The sequence below is a fragment of the Pan paniscus genome, chromosome 12 (assembly GCF_029289425.2).
Source record: "Pan paniscus chromosome 12, NHGRI_mPanPan1-v2.0_pri, whole genome shotgun sequence".
Taxonomy (NCBI): Eukaryota; Metazoa; Chordata; class Mammalia; order Primates; family Hominidae; genus Pan; species Pan paniscus.
In genome coordinates this window covers 67121126-67134359 of record NC_073261.2, presented here as the reverse complement: position 1 = coordinate 67134359, position 13234 = coordinate 67121126, and the positions used below count along the sequence as shown (strand labels likewise).

Below are 13234 nucleotides of genomic sequence, written 5' to 3'. Positions count from 1 at the left end.
AGGAAGAAAAGCTTCTCCAGGGGCTTCCTAACTCCCAGGAAAACTTTCTTTACATGTCCAGGGCCAAAAGTACATGATATGGTAGCCCCTAGTTGCAGGAGAGCCTGGAGGGGGAAGACGCTTGGCTTTTTGAACTAAGGAAGTGGTAGCAAGAGAGAGGGGCTGCACATAGATTTTGGTGGTCTCTACATAGTGTCTGCCAAGAATCAATTATTTTTAATGCTACTAGTCCTATCACTCCTACTCCTACTTCTAGTACTAAGGATTTTGCCTTAGCAAATATAGTGTGCTCATTTGCTATACCTTAAGTTCATCAAGAAATGAGAAATGACAAGACTTTTTCTAGCAGTGATGAACATAAGTTGGTATTCGAAGGTAAAAATAAGTGTCTTCAATCCCCCTGCTGCCCTTTAACAGAAGACATTGATGACTAGTATCAGGGACCTTTAAGAATACTCCACTCCTAATTGGTATTCAGTCAGGAGACCAGAGTTGTGGCTTGTATGTTTATGAGCTACTGGTTATGTGATAATTGGAATAAGCCATGGTTTGACATATCAAGCTCAGATTACACATGGAGGATTTCTAGAAGATTTGGTTGGGCTTAGATGGGGCTTGAGCAATGCCTGAAAAGGAGAAGGATAGAAAAAAAACTTAAAACTAAGTTGGGTCATTACCAGTCACAGATCTTTTACTTTGGTTTCCTGGGAAATTAGCAGAGCCTCTGGGGTCAATCTCCCCAAATGTAAAAATGCCTTTCCAATCCCAACCCCAGAGGCAGGGCCCTAAAAATACTGAGGAGGGAAAGTAATTGAAATATTTCTGTTTCACAAATAAAACAAACTTATGTAGATGAATTGGGTAGAAATACACTGGCATTTGGTCAAAGGATGAGCATCAGATAACTTTTGTCTTATGCATCTGTCATTCCCTCTCACATTGTGCACTAAAATGACACAGCCTAGAGCAGTGGTTGTCAAACTTTTTTGTCCTTCCCCGTATTTCCAGGAAGATGATTATATAGATAAGGTCACTTTGGGAAGCAAAGAGAATCCAGGACACAAGAAAAGTCTGGAGGCTGGGGAAGGGTGGGTGAGACAGATCTGTATTAACTGGCTTCGTGTCCAAGCTATCATGTGCTGGCAGCAGAGGCCATTTTGAATCCAATATTCCCCAAGAACCCTGCAGCCACTCTGCTATTTGTTCCCTAAGTCATCAGCAGTTTTGTAAGCCAAGGTTGCGTATTGGAATTGGGCAGATAAGGAGAGCTTGTCTATTAATTGAGTGTTTGGGAATGGGAAAAAATGGAGTGAACACACAAAGGCTCTTTGCTGTTTGGAAAGTTGGAAGGACAAGGGTGGTATGTTTGCTTCAATTATGGTGCCAGTAGACCCAGCTAAACTAGACCTACTGCACTTTGTCTTTAGTATACATATGAATGTATTTGCAAATAATTGACACTTGGGAAAATGATATTCGGCCAAGCACATTTTCCATTAACATAAAACAAGAGTGACAGGGAAGGAAGGAAGGAACAAGGAAGGAAGGAAGAAAGAGAGGGAGGAAGGGAGGGAGGGAAGGAGGAAGGAAGGAAGGGAAGGAAGGAAGGAGGGGAGGAAGGGAGGGAGGGAGGGAAGGAGGAAGGAAGGAAGGGAAGGAAGGAACAAGGAAGGAAGGAAGAAAGAGAGGGAGGAAGGGAGGGAGGGAAGGAGGAAGGAAGGAAGGGAAGGAAGGAAGGAGGGGAGGAAGGGAGGGAGGGAGGGAAGGAGGAAGGAAGGAAGGGAAGGAAGGAAGGAGGGAAGGAAGGAAGGAAGGAAAGAGCTTATTCAGGGCAAGGGGGAGGAAAATTTAATCTGATCCACTGCTTTATTTATACTTAACTCGTCAAAATGATCAAAGTGGGTTAGTGTTTGGCTCTTTACTGTCTAAAATGTAGTGAGCATCCTTGGACATTCCTTTTCCCAGACAGTAGGCCAGCTGTGACATGACAATGTTTCAGGATATTGGTTCCAAAGCTAAGATACACAAAATTTGGCTAAAGGCAAAACCTATTCTCCTCTGCTCATTATCAGACACTTAAACTGCATGCAGTTAGCCCTTTAGCTGCCTTCTAATACCTTGCATTGCCATCTTGTAAATGCTGCTGCTTTGCTGAAACACCTACAGAGTTTCTTGGTTTATAAACACTATTTGATCACACACCAGGAGTAAGGTAGACTCATTTGCCTCTTGGCCAAACAGTTTAAGACTTAACTGAGCTCCTGTCCGAGCCCTGGACGGCGCCTTCTCTTAGCATGGCAGTCCTGTCAGTGGGGTGCTTTCTTGCCCTTGGCTTTAGAAGGGGAAAACTAGCAGCTTGAAGCAAAAGGAAGTCTATCACACAGCCGTACAGTCTATTACAAGTAGACTACTCACTAGCTTAACTAGTCTTTCTTTTTACCTCACTGATGCTACCCCTTAAGTATTCTTTCTCCTTGACAATATTCATCCCACAACATTGTCTCCAGACCCCTATACATTCTTAAAAATGACTGAGGACCTCAAAGAGCATTTGCATGTGTGAGCTACACACAACACAGTAAAACAGAGAAATTTAGACACTTATTATTGTAAAATAAGACCAGAAAGTATACAGACTTCTTGTTGTGTTTCAAAAAAAGAAAAAGAAGAAGGTAAGAGAGGGCGATATTTCCAAAGAAAATTAATTTTTGGATTTCAAATTAATGGTACATTGGATTAAAAACAAGGTTTATAACTAATAGAAACAAAGGTAAATGTCAAGAGCTTGATATAAATAAGAAAAAACTGAGTTAATTTCTGAAGACTCACATTTTTTCCCAAAAACTACTACCTTAGAAAATTTTGGAATATGTCAGTACACATTCCGTTAGTCATCAGAATGATACCATCACTATCACTCTTCATGTAAAATTCCTGAGTAACGTACACTTATGAAAGAAAGAGTGAAAAGGCAAAAAAACAGTAAAAGAAAAATTATAGTTTTATTGTAAAAACAATTTTAACTTTGTGGATCCTCTAAATAGGTCTTGGTAATCTCCTAAATTGACCACATGTTGAGCATTGCTGGGCTAGAGGATCAATGTGCTGAGTTGAGTCTAGGATCCACTATTAACTAGTTGAAGGGCTTTGAACAAATTAATTGCCCAATTTCATCACCTGTAAAACCAGATAATAAATATCAGAATGTGAATGTTTAATTTGTTTTACTTTGGAAAACTAACTGGAATTGCTCCCTGACCTGCTCCCTGACCTGCCCTGACCTGCCCCCAACCCTTCATTTGTTGCATTAAAAGAATTCAGAAGTTGGGGAGTAAATGGCCACTTCTCCACGTCACCCAAACCACTTCAAAATGACTTTTGAGGAGTAATTGGCACCACTCTCAAGTAAAGGCGGGCCAGTTTTCCTGCTGTTAATAATTGGAACTATGGGACAAATGATTTTAAAAGGTTTAGAAAGAAAGGAGAAAAAGAAACAAAAGTTTCTTGTCTGCAGGAGTAAAGGTGATACAATGGTAACACTCTGAGAAAGGAATGGTTATAAAGTATCAGGGCTTAGAAAAGCAGTTAGGGACCCTGCTTTGTTTGTTCCAGGCAAGTGGTCTTTTTCATTGTTTGCAATTTACGTTAATATGCATTAGCATATAGATCTCGAAATGCATGAGTATATATGTGTGCATATGTATAAGATGAGCCTGGAATATCTTATGTAAAAAAGAAAGAAAGTGTTCAAAGAATGAAGAAAACATGTTAAAAGGACACAAGCTCTAGTTTGAAGGGGACTTCCATGGGCCAACTCCAGGATGATTTGAACATAAAATAAATAAAGGCAGTGAGAGATTATAACTTATTGGATAAAGTAAGAATTCCTGAGTTCCCAGTGATACAGATGTATAAAAAGGAAGAGAAAGCTTTCCCCTGTAGTAGAAAGCCAATTAAAAACTGTTGAAGGAATAATGAAATTAGGAATCACCATTTGTAAATGTTAATTTCCCAGTTATACAAAATTATGTTTTATGAAAATGCACTAGAAAATATTTTGGGGTGAGGATACAGATTGAGAAAGAGAGGAAAGAATAAATTTGGCTGAAAGGTATGGGTGTCTGGAGATTTTTTGCATTATTCTTGCAACTTTTCTGTAAGTCTTGAAATTAAGTCAAATTAAAAACCCTGAAAACATTAAATTAATAAAATAAAGTACTTCCTCATAAACTGTATGACATACATGTATGGATTTGTTGATTTCACTTGATGCCCTAGGGACTGGTGATTAATATCTAAATGCCAAAATCAAGTGCTGAGTTTACACTTGGAAGTTTCAAATTAGAAACTCATATACAGAGATGGCTGCATACCACTAATTAGTACAATGGATATTTAATATTAAAACATTTTAATCATAACTAATATAAGTAGTGTTTAGGATGTGTAGATTGGCTAGAAATGCTCTACAGCACATTAACCTTATCATGAACAGGGTGTAAGAATCTAGTCAGCCCTAAGTAACCCACTGTAACAGGACCTCAAGCTGAGGATTCCAAACAACAGCCTCTCATTGTCTCCAATTAGAAATCTAATTGAATCCTGCCTATATGTAAGACATCTACATGTCTCATCTACATTCTTGACCCTTTCAGTAACAACTTAAAAGATGCCATAATTCTTGAGCTTATAGCATACATTGAATGATTGTTCTTGTGCCTACTTACTGGAAAATATTTATTTGGTTGGCGGTCCACTTTTACTGTAACACACCATCTGTATCATACCACCCAAGAGGAAGGAGACTGTTAGTTTTCTAGGGCTGCCATAAAAAAATACCACAAATTTGGTGGCTTAAACAACAGAATGTATTCTTTTTCTAACATTTCTGGAGCCTTAAAAGTTCGAAATAAAGGCGTTGGTAGGTTTGGTTTCTTCTGAGGCCTCTTTCATTGGCTTGCAGATAGCCACTTTCTCTCATCTTTACATGGCCTTTCTATGTGCATGAGTACCCTTAATGTCTCTTCCTCTTCTAACAAGAATATCAGTCATATGGGAGTAGGACTCCACCCTATAAGGGCTCATTTTAACTTAATCACTCCTTAAAGACCTTATCTCCAAACATGGTTCCATTCTGAGGCATTGGGACTGGGACTTCAAAATATGATTTTGGGGGAACACAATTCATCTCCTAACAAAGGCCTACAACCTACATTTTCCTTTAACTGTTGAAAGTGCTATATATCCTCAGCTAAGATAATGGTTACTGCAAACTTTCATTACAAACACTAACTTCATGGAATTTCTGTGATGATTAATATCCCTGGCACATAGCTGATGCATCATTAATACTACATACATGCTGATACTATCTAGGAAGGCTATTTAACCCTCATTTTGTATGGCCAAAGCTCACCAGATCATCCTGTCATCGCCCTAAAATTGAATTACTGTTTATAGCATTGATAGTAAAATTTAGTTTAACAACAGGTATAGTAAATATTAATGCCAACATTTGGAATAGTCAAAGGTTTTTCAATGTCAAGTTCTTGAGATCTCAAAATGAGCATGTTTCCTATTTGTATTTAAAGATATGTAATTATTCCAGGAATATTGAGTGTCCCAGAAGAAAGCAAGAAGAAACTCTAAAGGCCAGATATTTAATAAAGACTTTTTAATTATGCCCAATAATTTTACTTTTGAGAAAAAAATTTAAAATAATACTTTCGTAATTTCCCTCTGAATCAGAATCCAACTGGCATAATATCTGCTGAGATATGTATGTACAACATCCATACACAGACACATATTCATAGATTCTGATATAAAATGTTCAATTGCTCATAAAATATACATCAAACATATGAGAGGCTCCTTTCACAGCTCTCAAAGGGAACAGGTAGATTCCTGAACCTAACATGTTCTATGTTCATTATAACTTTTAATTCCTGGTTGAGAAGAACATGGCTTCCAACTTTCAGTGATGGATGAGTTTAATCCCAACTTCAAGATGCTTATAATTTTTGTTGTTGTTGTTTTGTTTTGATTTTTGGAAAAAGTGACTAGTTAGATTGGGACTGCATTGTATGAACCCTCATCCTCACCCCCATCCTTGGCTTTAGGGCTGTCTTGCCTCCCAGACCTGTCTTGCCTCACATTTAAGGCTGTTTTGCCTCCCAAGACCTCATGATTGATGGTGCTGCTTTCTATCTGGGGAACCAGTCAAACCCATTTCTGTTCATCAGCACAGCTGTCTTTTCTGCTCAGTTCTATGGCACTCACTCTACAAGCTTTGGATATTTAGGCATAGTCACTGAGGCCTGTGGTATACATGGAGATGAGCTGCCCAGATTATCCTTCAAGGAAGAACTTGCTGTCCAGCATTGGGGAGTGCAGTGAGCAGACTGCCTCCAGCTATGAGCACCTTCAGGTCCTGTTCAGGTGGCAAGCCCACCTTGTTGGACATCCTGCTTCTCTGGTGGCAGCTCACATCCAGTGACTGAGGGAGGCCAGGGCATCAAGGCCCAAGTAGGTTGGTCTAGGACTCATTGAGCCTGCATAGCAGTTAGGCTTCTGTCTCTGTCCATTCCTGCATCTTCTCCCTTCTGTTCACAGGCATTCACTCCTGATAAACACCTTGCACCCAAACTTCAGTTAGGATCTACCTCTGGAGAACCTAACCTTTGTCAGCCTCTCTATCTGATCTTTCATGTTACTTGTCTTTCCCTCCCAGATTCCCTGGAGCAGTGGAGATGAGATGTCTGGTAATAGCCATCAAGTTAATATCTTAGAATTAATGTCATAGAATTTGTAAAATGTACAAAGATTTTCATGTGTAACTTTTCTCTTCATATTTATTCCATCAACAAACACAATGGGGTAAGACACACTTCCTGTTAGGAGAAGGTTAGCACTCAAGAGGGGCCACTGGCATCTGACTTGGGGCATTGGAGCCATTTCATAGACTCTGAGGGTGGACATGCCAGAGGGCAGGATCTAAGCCAGAGCCCATTCCGTTTCTGAACCATGGTCAAGGAAGAACAGAATACTGAGAAGATTGCAAGGACAAATGGGAGGGAGGTTGAGGAAAAATGTGCAGACCTTTTTTTCCTTCCGCTTTCCCTGGAGGAAAGAAACAGTGAGATTCTAGCAACAGAGATTTGTTTAGGATGACAAAATGGCCTCTGAATTAAAGCTCTACTGCATTGATATAAAGAAAGGACATATTGTCTTTCCATGAATATTCTCTCATACACTGGGCACTCACTGCCAGACACCTGTCTGATTTTGAGGCATTGTCACCATTCACTATTGCCACATGTGTTAATCTCCACTCATGTGGGCTGAATATGTGTTTTAAGAGGTCAGGACCATCTGACACATACGAGGAAGTGGCATGAGTTGTACATGAGGCTTAAATTCCTGTGAAGGAATGAATGGTTTTGCCCTTGATCTGTTCCGAACTATTTTTAACATTAGTGTCCTATTTAAAAAGGCATCATCTGCCTCCAAAGTAGCTCGGTGGGGCGGCATAGAGCCCCTGGGCAGGCTACGAGGCCCAGAGTGAAGGAGCTGATTGCTATTTATCACACATTACTGCTGGCTCCCAAGGATCAAAACTTTAAGCGCAACTTGGTGGGGAAGAAAGGTTTCCATCTATTCCCTGGTATTGCAACTCTATGATTAATATGACCTAAGCTACCTAATTCTTGGAAAGATGCTAATATAATAATACTTCTTTTTAAAGGTCAAAACTCTGTATTTCTTTCATTAGCTCCATCACGTGTGTCTCCAAGTTGAACACACCTCTGTGGTGTCTCTTCAAACCAGCACAACCATGTTTTGTGGCAGGCTCAAAATACTCTTTTTGTTTCAAAAGAGGCGACATACTGAAAGACACATTTCCAGCCAAATTTACAGACTGCTTCTATCCCACCTTTCTTCCATGCTGCTAAAAAATATAGGATGAGTGCAGCCAGACAGATGCTATAACTACTGTAGGCAAGAAATATAGATTCTAGGTGGGAAGCTACAGACACCGAGATAGAACCATGAAAATGTAACGTGAATGGTTGAGCTTTAACTCAGCAGAAATACTTGTTCTATTTAGTGTTTGTTATTCTCAAATGGTAAATCTTAGAGAAAACAGTTCTAGAGGAAGTGAAACCAGAGGTTTATTATGAAAATGAGCACAGAACTGAAGACGTGTTACGAGTCCCATATAATTGCCTGACGGGGGCATAGCTAATCCAGCACAGCATCAGGCTGAGGCTAGAAGCTGGATTCAGCACAATTTGATCTGTTTTCTTCCCCAAAATATTCTTGTAGTGTTTTGTTTGGGGTGCTTCCATATCACTCTAACATGAATAGTGCCCAGGAATTCTGTTGTTTTATTTAGAGTAGGAACTTTTCTGAGAGAGATAAAAAAAAAATAAATCTGTTTAGTAATAGAACATGTTTTTTTTCCTCTATGCTGTTAGACTAAACTAAGTACACTTTTTCTCCAAAAAGTAGCAAGATAGCCCAGCCTACTTCAGAGTAGGACTGCTATTCATTCATTTATGTATTCATTCATTCATGGATAAAGCATTTATTGAGCTTATATCACAGGGGCTGAGATTATAAAATGAGTAAACTGCAGTTGAATTCCTCAAGGTGCTCCATTGCCTTTGTAGAGTCAAAATCTCCAGTGGTTAATTCCCCAGTTACTTACCCTCTTGTGTCCATGACTTTTCCATGTGACTGTGCAGTAGCTTGCCACTCTGAGCCCAGCCATGTGACATGCATGGCCAATAGGATAACCACAAATATGGAGCAAACAGAGGCTTGAGAAAGGTTGAATGATGGAACTTACTCATTCTTGCTGTCTGCCATCAGCAGGAGAACATGTCTGGGCCACTCTGCTGGAGGATGAGAGACATGGAACTGAGCCATGCTGCCCCAGACATCTATGCTGATGTCGATCCTAGATCAGTCAATAGCCAATCTTCCCCCAGGCATATGAGGAAATCCAGGCAACATCAGCAGAACTACCCAGCTGATTTATAGATTTCTGCAAATCCATGAGTGAATACAGTAAGATCAGCCATGCCCAGTCCAGGCCTTACAGATAATGAGCTAAAGTAATATCATTATATACCACCAAGGTCTGTGGTTGTTATGCAGCTCTATGCAACTAGGGCTAACTAATGGATCACCCCAAGGGCTCAGTCTAGGACTCTTCTTGCTGTAGAGGCCTCAGCTGACCTTCACATGGGATTCTGAGTAGATCTAAAGCTCTTTACAAATCCTGATATTTTTGCCTTTGAAGCCATCCTGGATTTAAAAGCATCTGACTCACATGTGTTACATATACCATATGCTGCCAAATACACTAAGGGTGTTTTCTCTGGCCAGTATGGTTGTCAGTGAACACTGGCATCTCTTTGTTAGTGGATTTTCAATTAAGCCTTAGCATACAGGACTCTCTTTCCTAACTACAGGCATTGGAGGCCTCCCCCGACCTGTCTACCTCTATCCAGGTCTGGTTCCCAGCCTCAGGCAGCGCTTATCCAAGGGTTTTCTAGAGATCCCCCAGCTTTCATGATGTACAGCAATCTTTTCAGGCTGTCTAGATGACTGAAATAAAGTGCATTTGATTAGCTATGAGCTATTAGTGGTCAAATCACTTCACCTCTCTGAGCTTCAGTTGTTTTATTTATAAAGAGGATGATAATGCTTAACTCAGAGGTGAGAAATAAAGAGATAAGTATATGGAGCGTATACTGCAGTGCTTAGCAAATAGTAAACATCCAAAAGATGACAGCCATGTTAATTCTCTCCACTCTACCTAATCTTTAGTAATATTGTTCCCATGATGTGCTGGGAGAGGACCCTCGACAAATTATAAGGACCATGGAATTAAAATACATAGAAATGGCCTGCTGGAAAACAGCATAAGAGCAAAGTAAGCAAAATTCCCAGCCCCAGAACCCCTCAAAAGACTTCATCACCATGATAGAAAGAGGCTTCATTGTGTGCTAAAATGCTGCAAGAAGGGTGTTGGAGGCAGAAGACTTTCAGCATCTGTTCTTCGGAAAATGCCTTACTTAAAAAAAAAAATAGATCTGTATCTCTATGTATCTTGAAGCTGTAAGAATACAGCTTCAGATTCTCTCCTTCACCCCAGACATACGTACTAAAAAGTGTGGAAAAGGTTATAAGTATTACAAAGGCATCTGTTTAAGAAGTTATGAGGGGCGTGTAATCTGGGAAGGTGACTTGGTCAGGACTGAGGTCAAAATTGTGATGTGCAGGTAGAGAAGTTCTAGCAGGAACCCAAATCAGTTTTTGATCCTAACAGGTCTTTGGGATTTGTGGGTGAAGGTTAACATTTGGCTAACAGTGCTGGGCCATAAAGTTATATTTGAAATGTTGTACAAAGGAAAATAGCACACAAATCTAAAATCCAAAGCTTATAGTTACTTTGGAAACTGGTGTCTTATAATTTCTTACTGTGAAACAAAAATGGAATTAATGAGTTAATTTTAGTTTTGTTCTTGTTTGTTTGGTAGAGGGAATCAATGAGTGAAAGTTATTCCAGAATTGGTTCATATTATTTACATGAAGATAGAAATGACCTGGACTCTTGGTGTCTGTCAGTGTTCTTATCAAATTGCATGGGGACAGTTACCTTAAGGAATTAAATAGCCACTAAGACATGGCATAAAACATGAACACACAAGTTCATTTCTATAACAGTAATACATTTGGACACTGCATTATTACCTAGGGCTGCCATAACAAATTGCTGTAAGCTGAGTAGTCAAAACAGAAATTTTATCCTGTCACAGTCCTAGAGGCTGGAAGTCCAAAAGCAAGGGGTCAGCAGGGCTGCACTCCATCCAAAGACTCTAGGGTAGAAACTCCCTTGCCTCTTCCTAGCTTCTGTGGTTGCTGAGAATCCCTGGCATCCCTTGTCTGATAGCTACGTCACTCGAATTTCTGCCTCCATCCCCAGATGACCCTCTTCCCTTGTGTGTGTCTCTGGTTCTGTTTGTCCTCTTCTCTTCTTGTAAGGACACCAGCTCATAATAAATTTAGGGCCACCCTAATCCAATATGACCTTATTTAAACTAATTATATCTATAAAACCCCTATTTCTAAATAAGGTAACATTCTGAGGTTCCATTGGACATGAATTTTTGGGGAACACCATTCAAACTAGTATAGACACCCAAATGGAGATAATGAACAACAGGCTTTCTATCCTGCTTCAAAACAGCCAGGAAATCAGTCAGTATTTCTTAAGTGCAGTGCATTGTTTGTAACATTATTTGTTATGTGGGAGAGCTGAGGGTGGTGGATATGAAACGCCTCTGGGTTTTTTTGTTTGTTTGTTTTCTTTTCTCTCTCTCTATCTCTCAATCTCTCCCCTCCCCCCACTGTCTGTTTTGTAAACTATATTGACATCATTCAACTTTTAAGTTGGTGGAAGAGAAACAAAAACAAAAACATATACTTAGCAGAAGATATAGGCATTTGCTATTTATTATGTCTCAAAATAACAGCCAAAGCAAAGTTTTAATGGAGAACACATGTAACAGATGCTTTTTTCATTTCTTCAATTCATCATATTTTGATATTTGTTTTATTAGCAAGGAATGTGTTGGGTGATGAAGAGACTGGAGAGAGAGAGAGGAAAAGACTGGGCTAAACCGAGTTGACTTTAGATGAAAAAATTTTTAAACCCATATATGCATACACAGTTTATGAGGTTGAGTTACTTAATAGAAAGTAACATATGCCAAATATGTCTGCTTCCTTCCCATTGTTGGTATAGAAAGCAGGAGTTCTGAGTGATTGATTGTAAGCTCTACCACTGAATGTCAATAATTTATCAACCTTTCTGTATCTGTAAAATGGGGATAATTACACTTGTTCTATCTTTCAAATTCATTGTGAAGATTAAATGTGATCATGGAAATAAAATGAATTTGAATTCTAAAGTAAAAACATATTCTCGTGATTGCCATGTACTGTTGGTGCACTTGAATACTGAATGAGTATTCTTGGCAAAGTCTAGGATTTATTGTCTTGTCCAGTTATGTAACAAGAGCGGCCACCATATATTGAGCAACTGCTATAAAGTGCTGTGTGAGTCACTTTATAAAAACAATTCCTACTGCTCACAATGACTCTGCAAAATAGACTTTGTTGTCCCCATTTTGGACAGAAGTAACTGCAACAAGGTCTAAGTGAGCTCTGCCTGGTCAACTCGTTTTAGCTTCCGAGTAGCACAACTTGCACGTGGCAAGGCCAGGAATTTCTGCCAAAGTCAAGTTGGTTTTTCTTTCTCTCCCCTCCACCAAGATACCCCTGGGATTTCTCTCTCTCTGTCACACACACACACACACACACACGCGCACGCACACACACACTCACATTCATCTGCATCTTTCTCCCTCTCCCCCATACCAAGCATGTTGAGCAAATTAGTTATTTGTTTTTTTAATAAATCAATCTCAACCATTATTAGATGGCACTTGGGCATAATCAAAAAGAATTGTTTGAGAGAATTTTTTTATTTTCTTCTGGTTATTAGCAGGCTCTGAGTTTCTGTGGTTCAGTGCAGATGGAATCAAAATGAAACAAGAGTGTTCCACATGCAGTTTTGCAAGTCTAAGTACAACCATTTCCCCTACTTAATCCTCGGCTTAGTGCTGGTGTTCAGTGACAGCAAAAGAGGTTTCCCACTTGCTTCTCTGTTCCAGTTTAGCTAGACCCAGACCACTCAGGAAAACCTGGGGTCCTGCCAATTTCATCTGCCTCTCCTCTGTTGAGAATGGAGTGTGTTAATCTTCTAGTTTACAGAAGATAGAATTCAGGAAGATAGCATTGATTTCTAATTACTTTTTATCCTGTCCTTTAACATTTTCTGTTTGATAATGCTTTGTAATGTATCTAATCTAGTAGTACAATTGCAGAAATATTGGAGATGTGTGCTTGAAAATATTTTACTGATGGACAATATGATTTAAAACAATTTTAAAACCACTGAACCGGAGCAGTAGAGGCATGTCGCTCCATCCTTGGCTTGGACTGGTGTTTTTAGAATCCTTGGCATGACCTATTTTGTTTGTTTGTAAACTCTATGAGATAGTTCTTTGGGTTAAAGAAGGCCAGAATGGCAATGACACTTCATTTTTTTTTCCTTCCTGATCACGTAGCCGGTTTTGCCTATGAAAATGAGTTA

At 39.5% G+C, this 13234-nt stretch overlaps 1 protein-coding gene across 3 annotated transcripts in view; it reads left to right on the top strand.

Moving 5' to 3' along the window:
• Positions 1-13234, top strand: part of LOC117979156 (uncharacterized) — an 830677-nt gene that overhangs the window by 799033 nt on the left and 18410 nt on the right. The window lies entirely within an intron of this gene.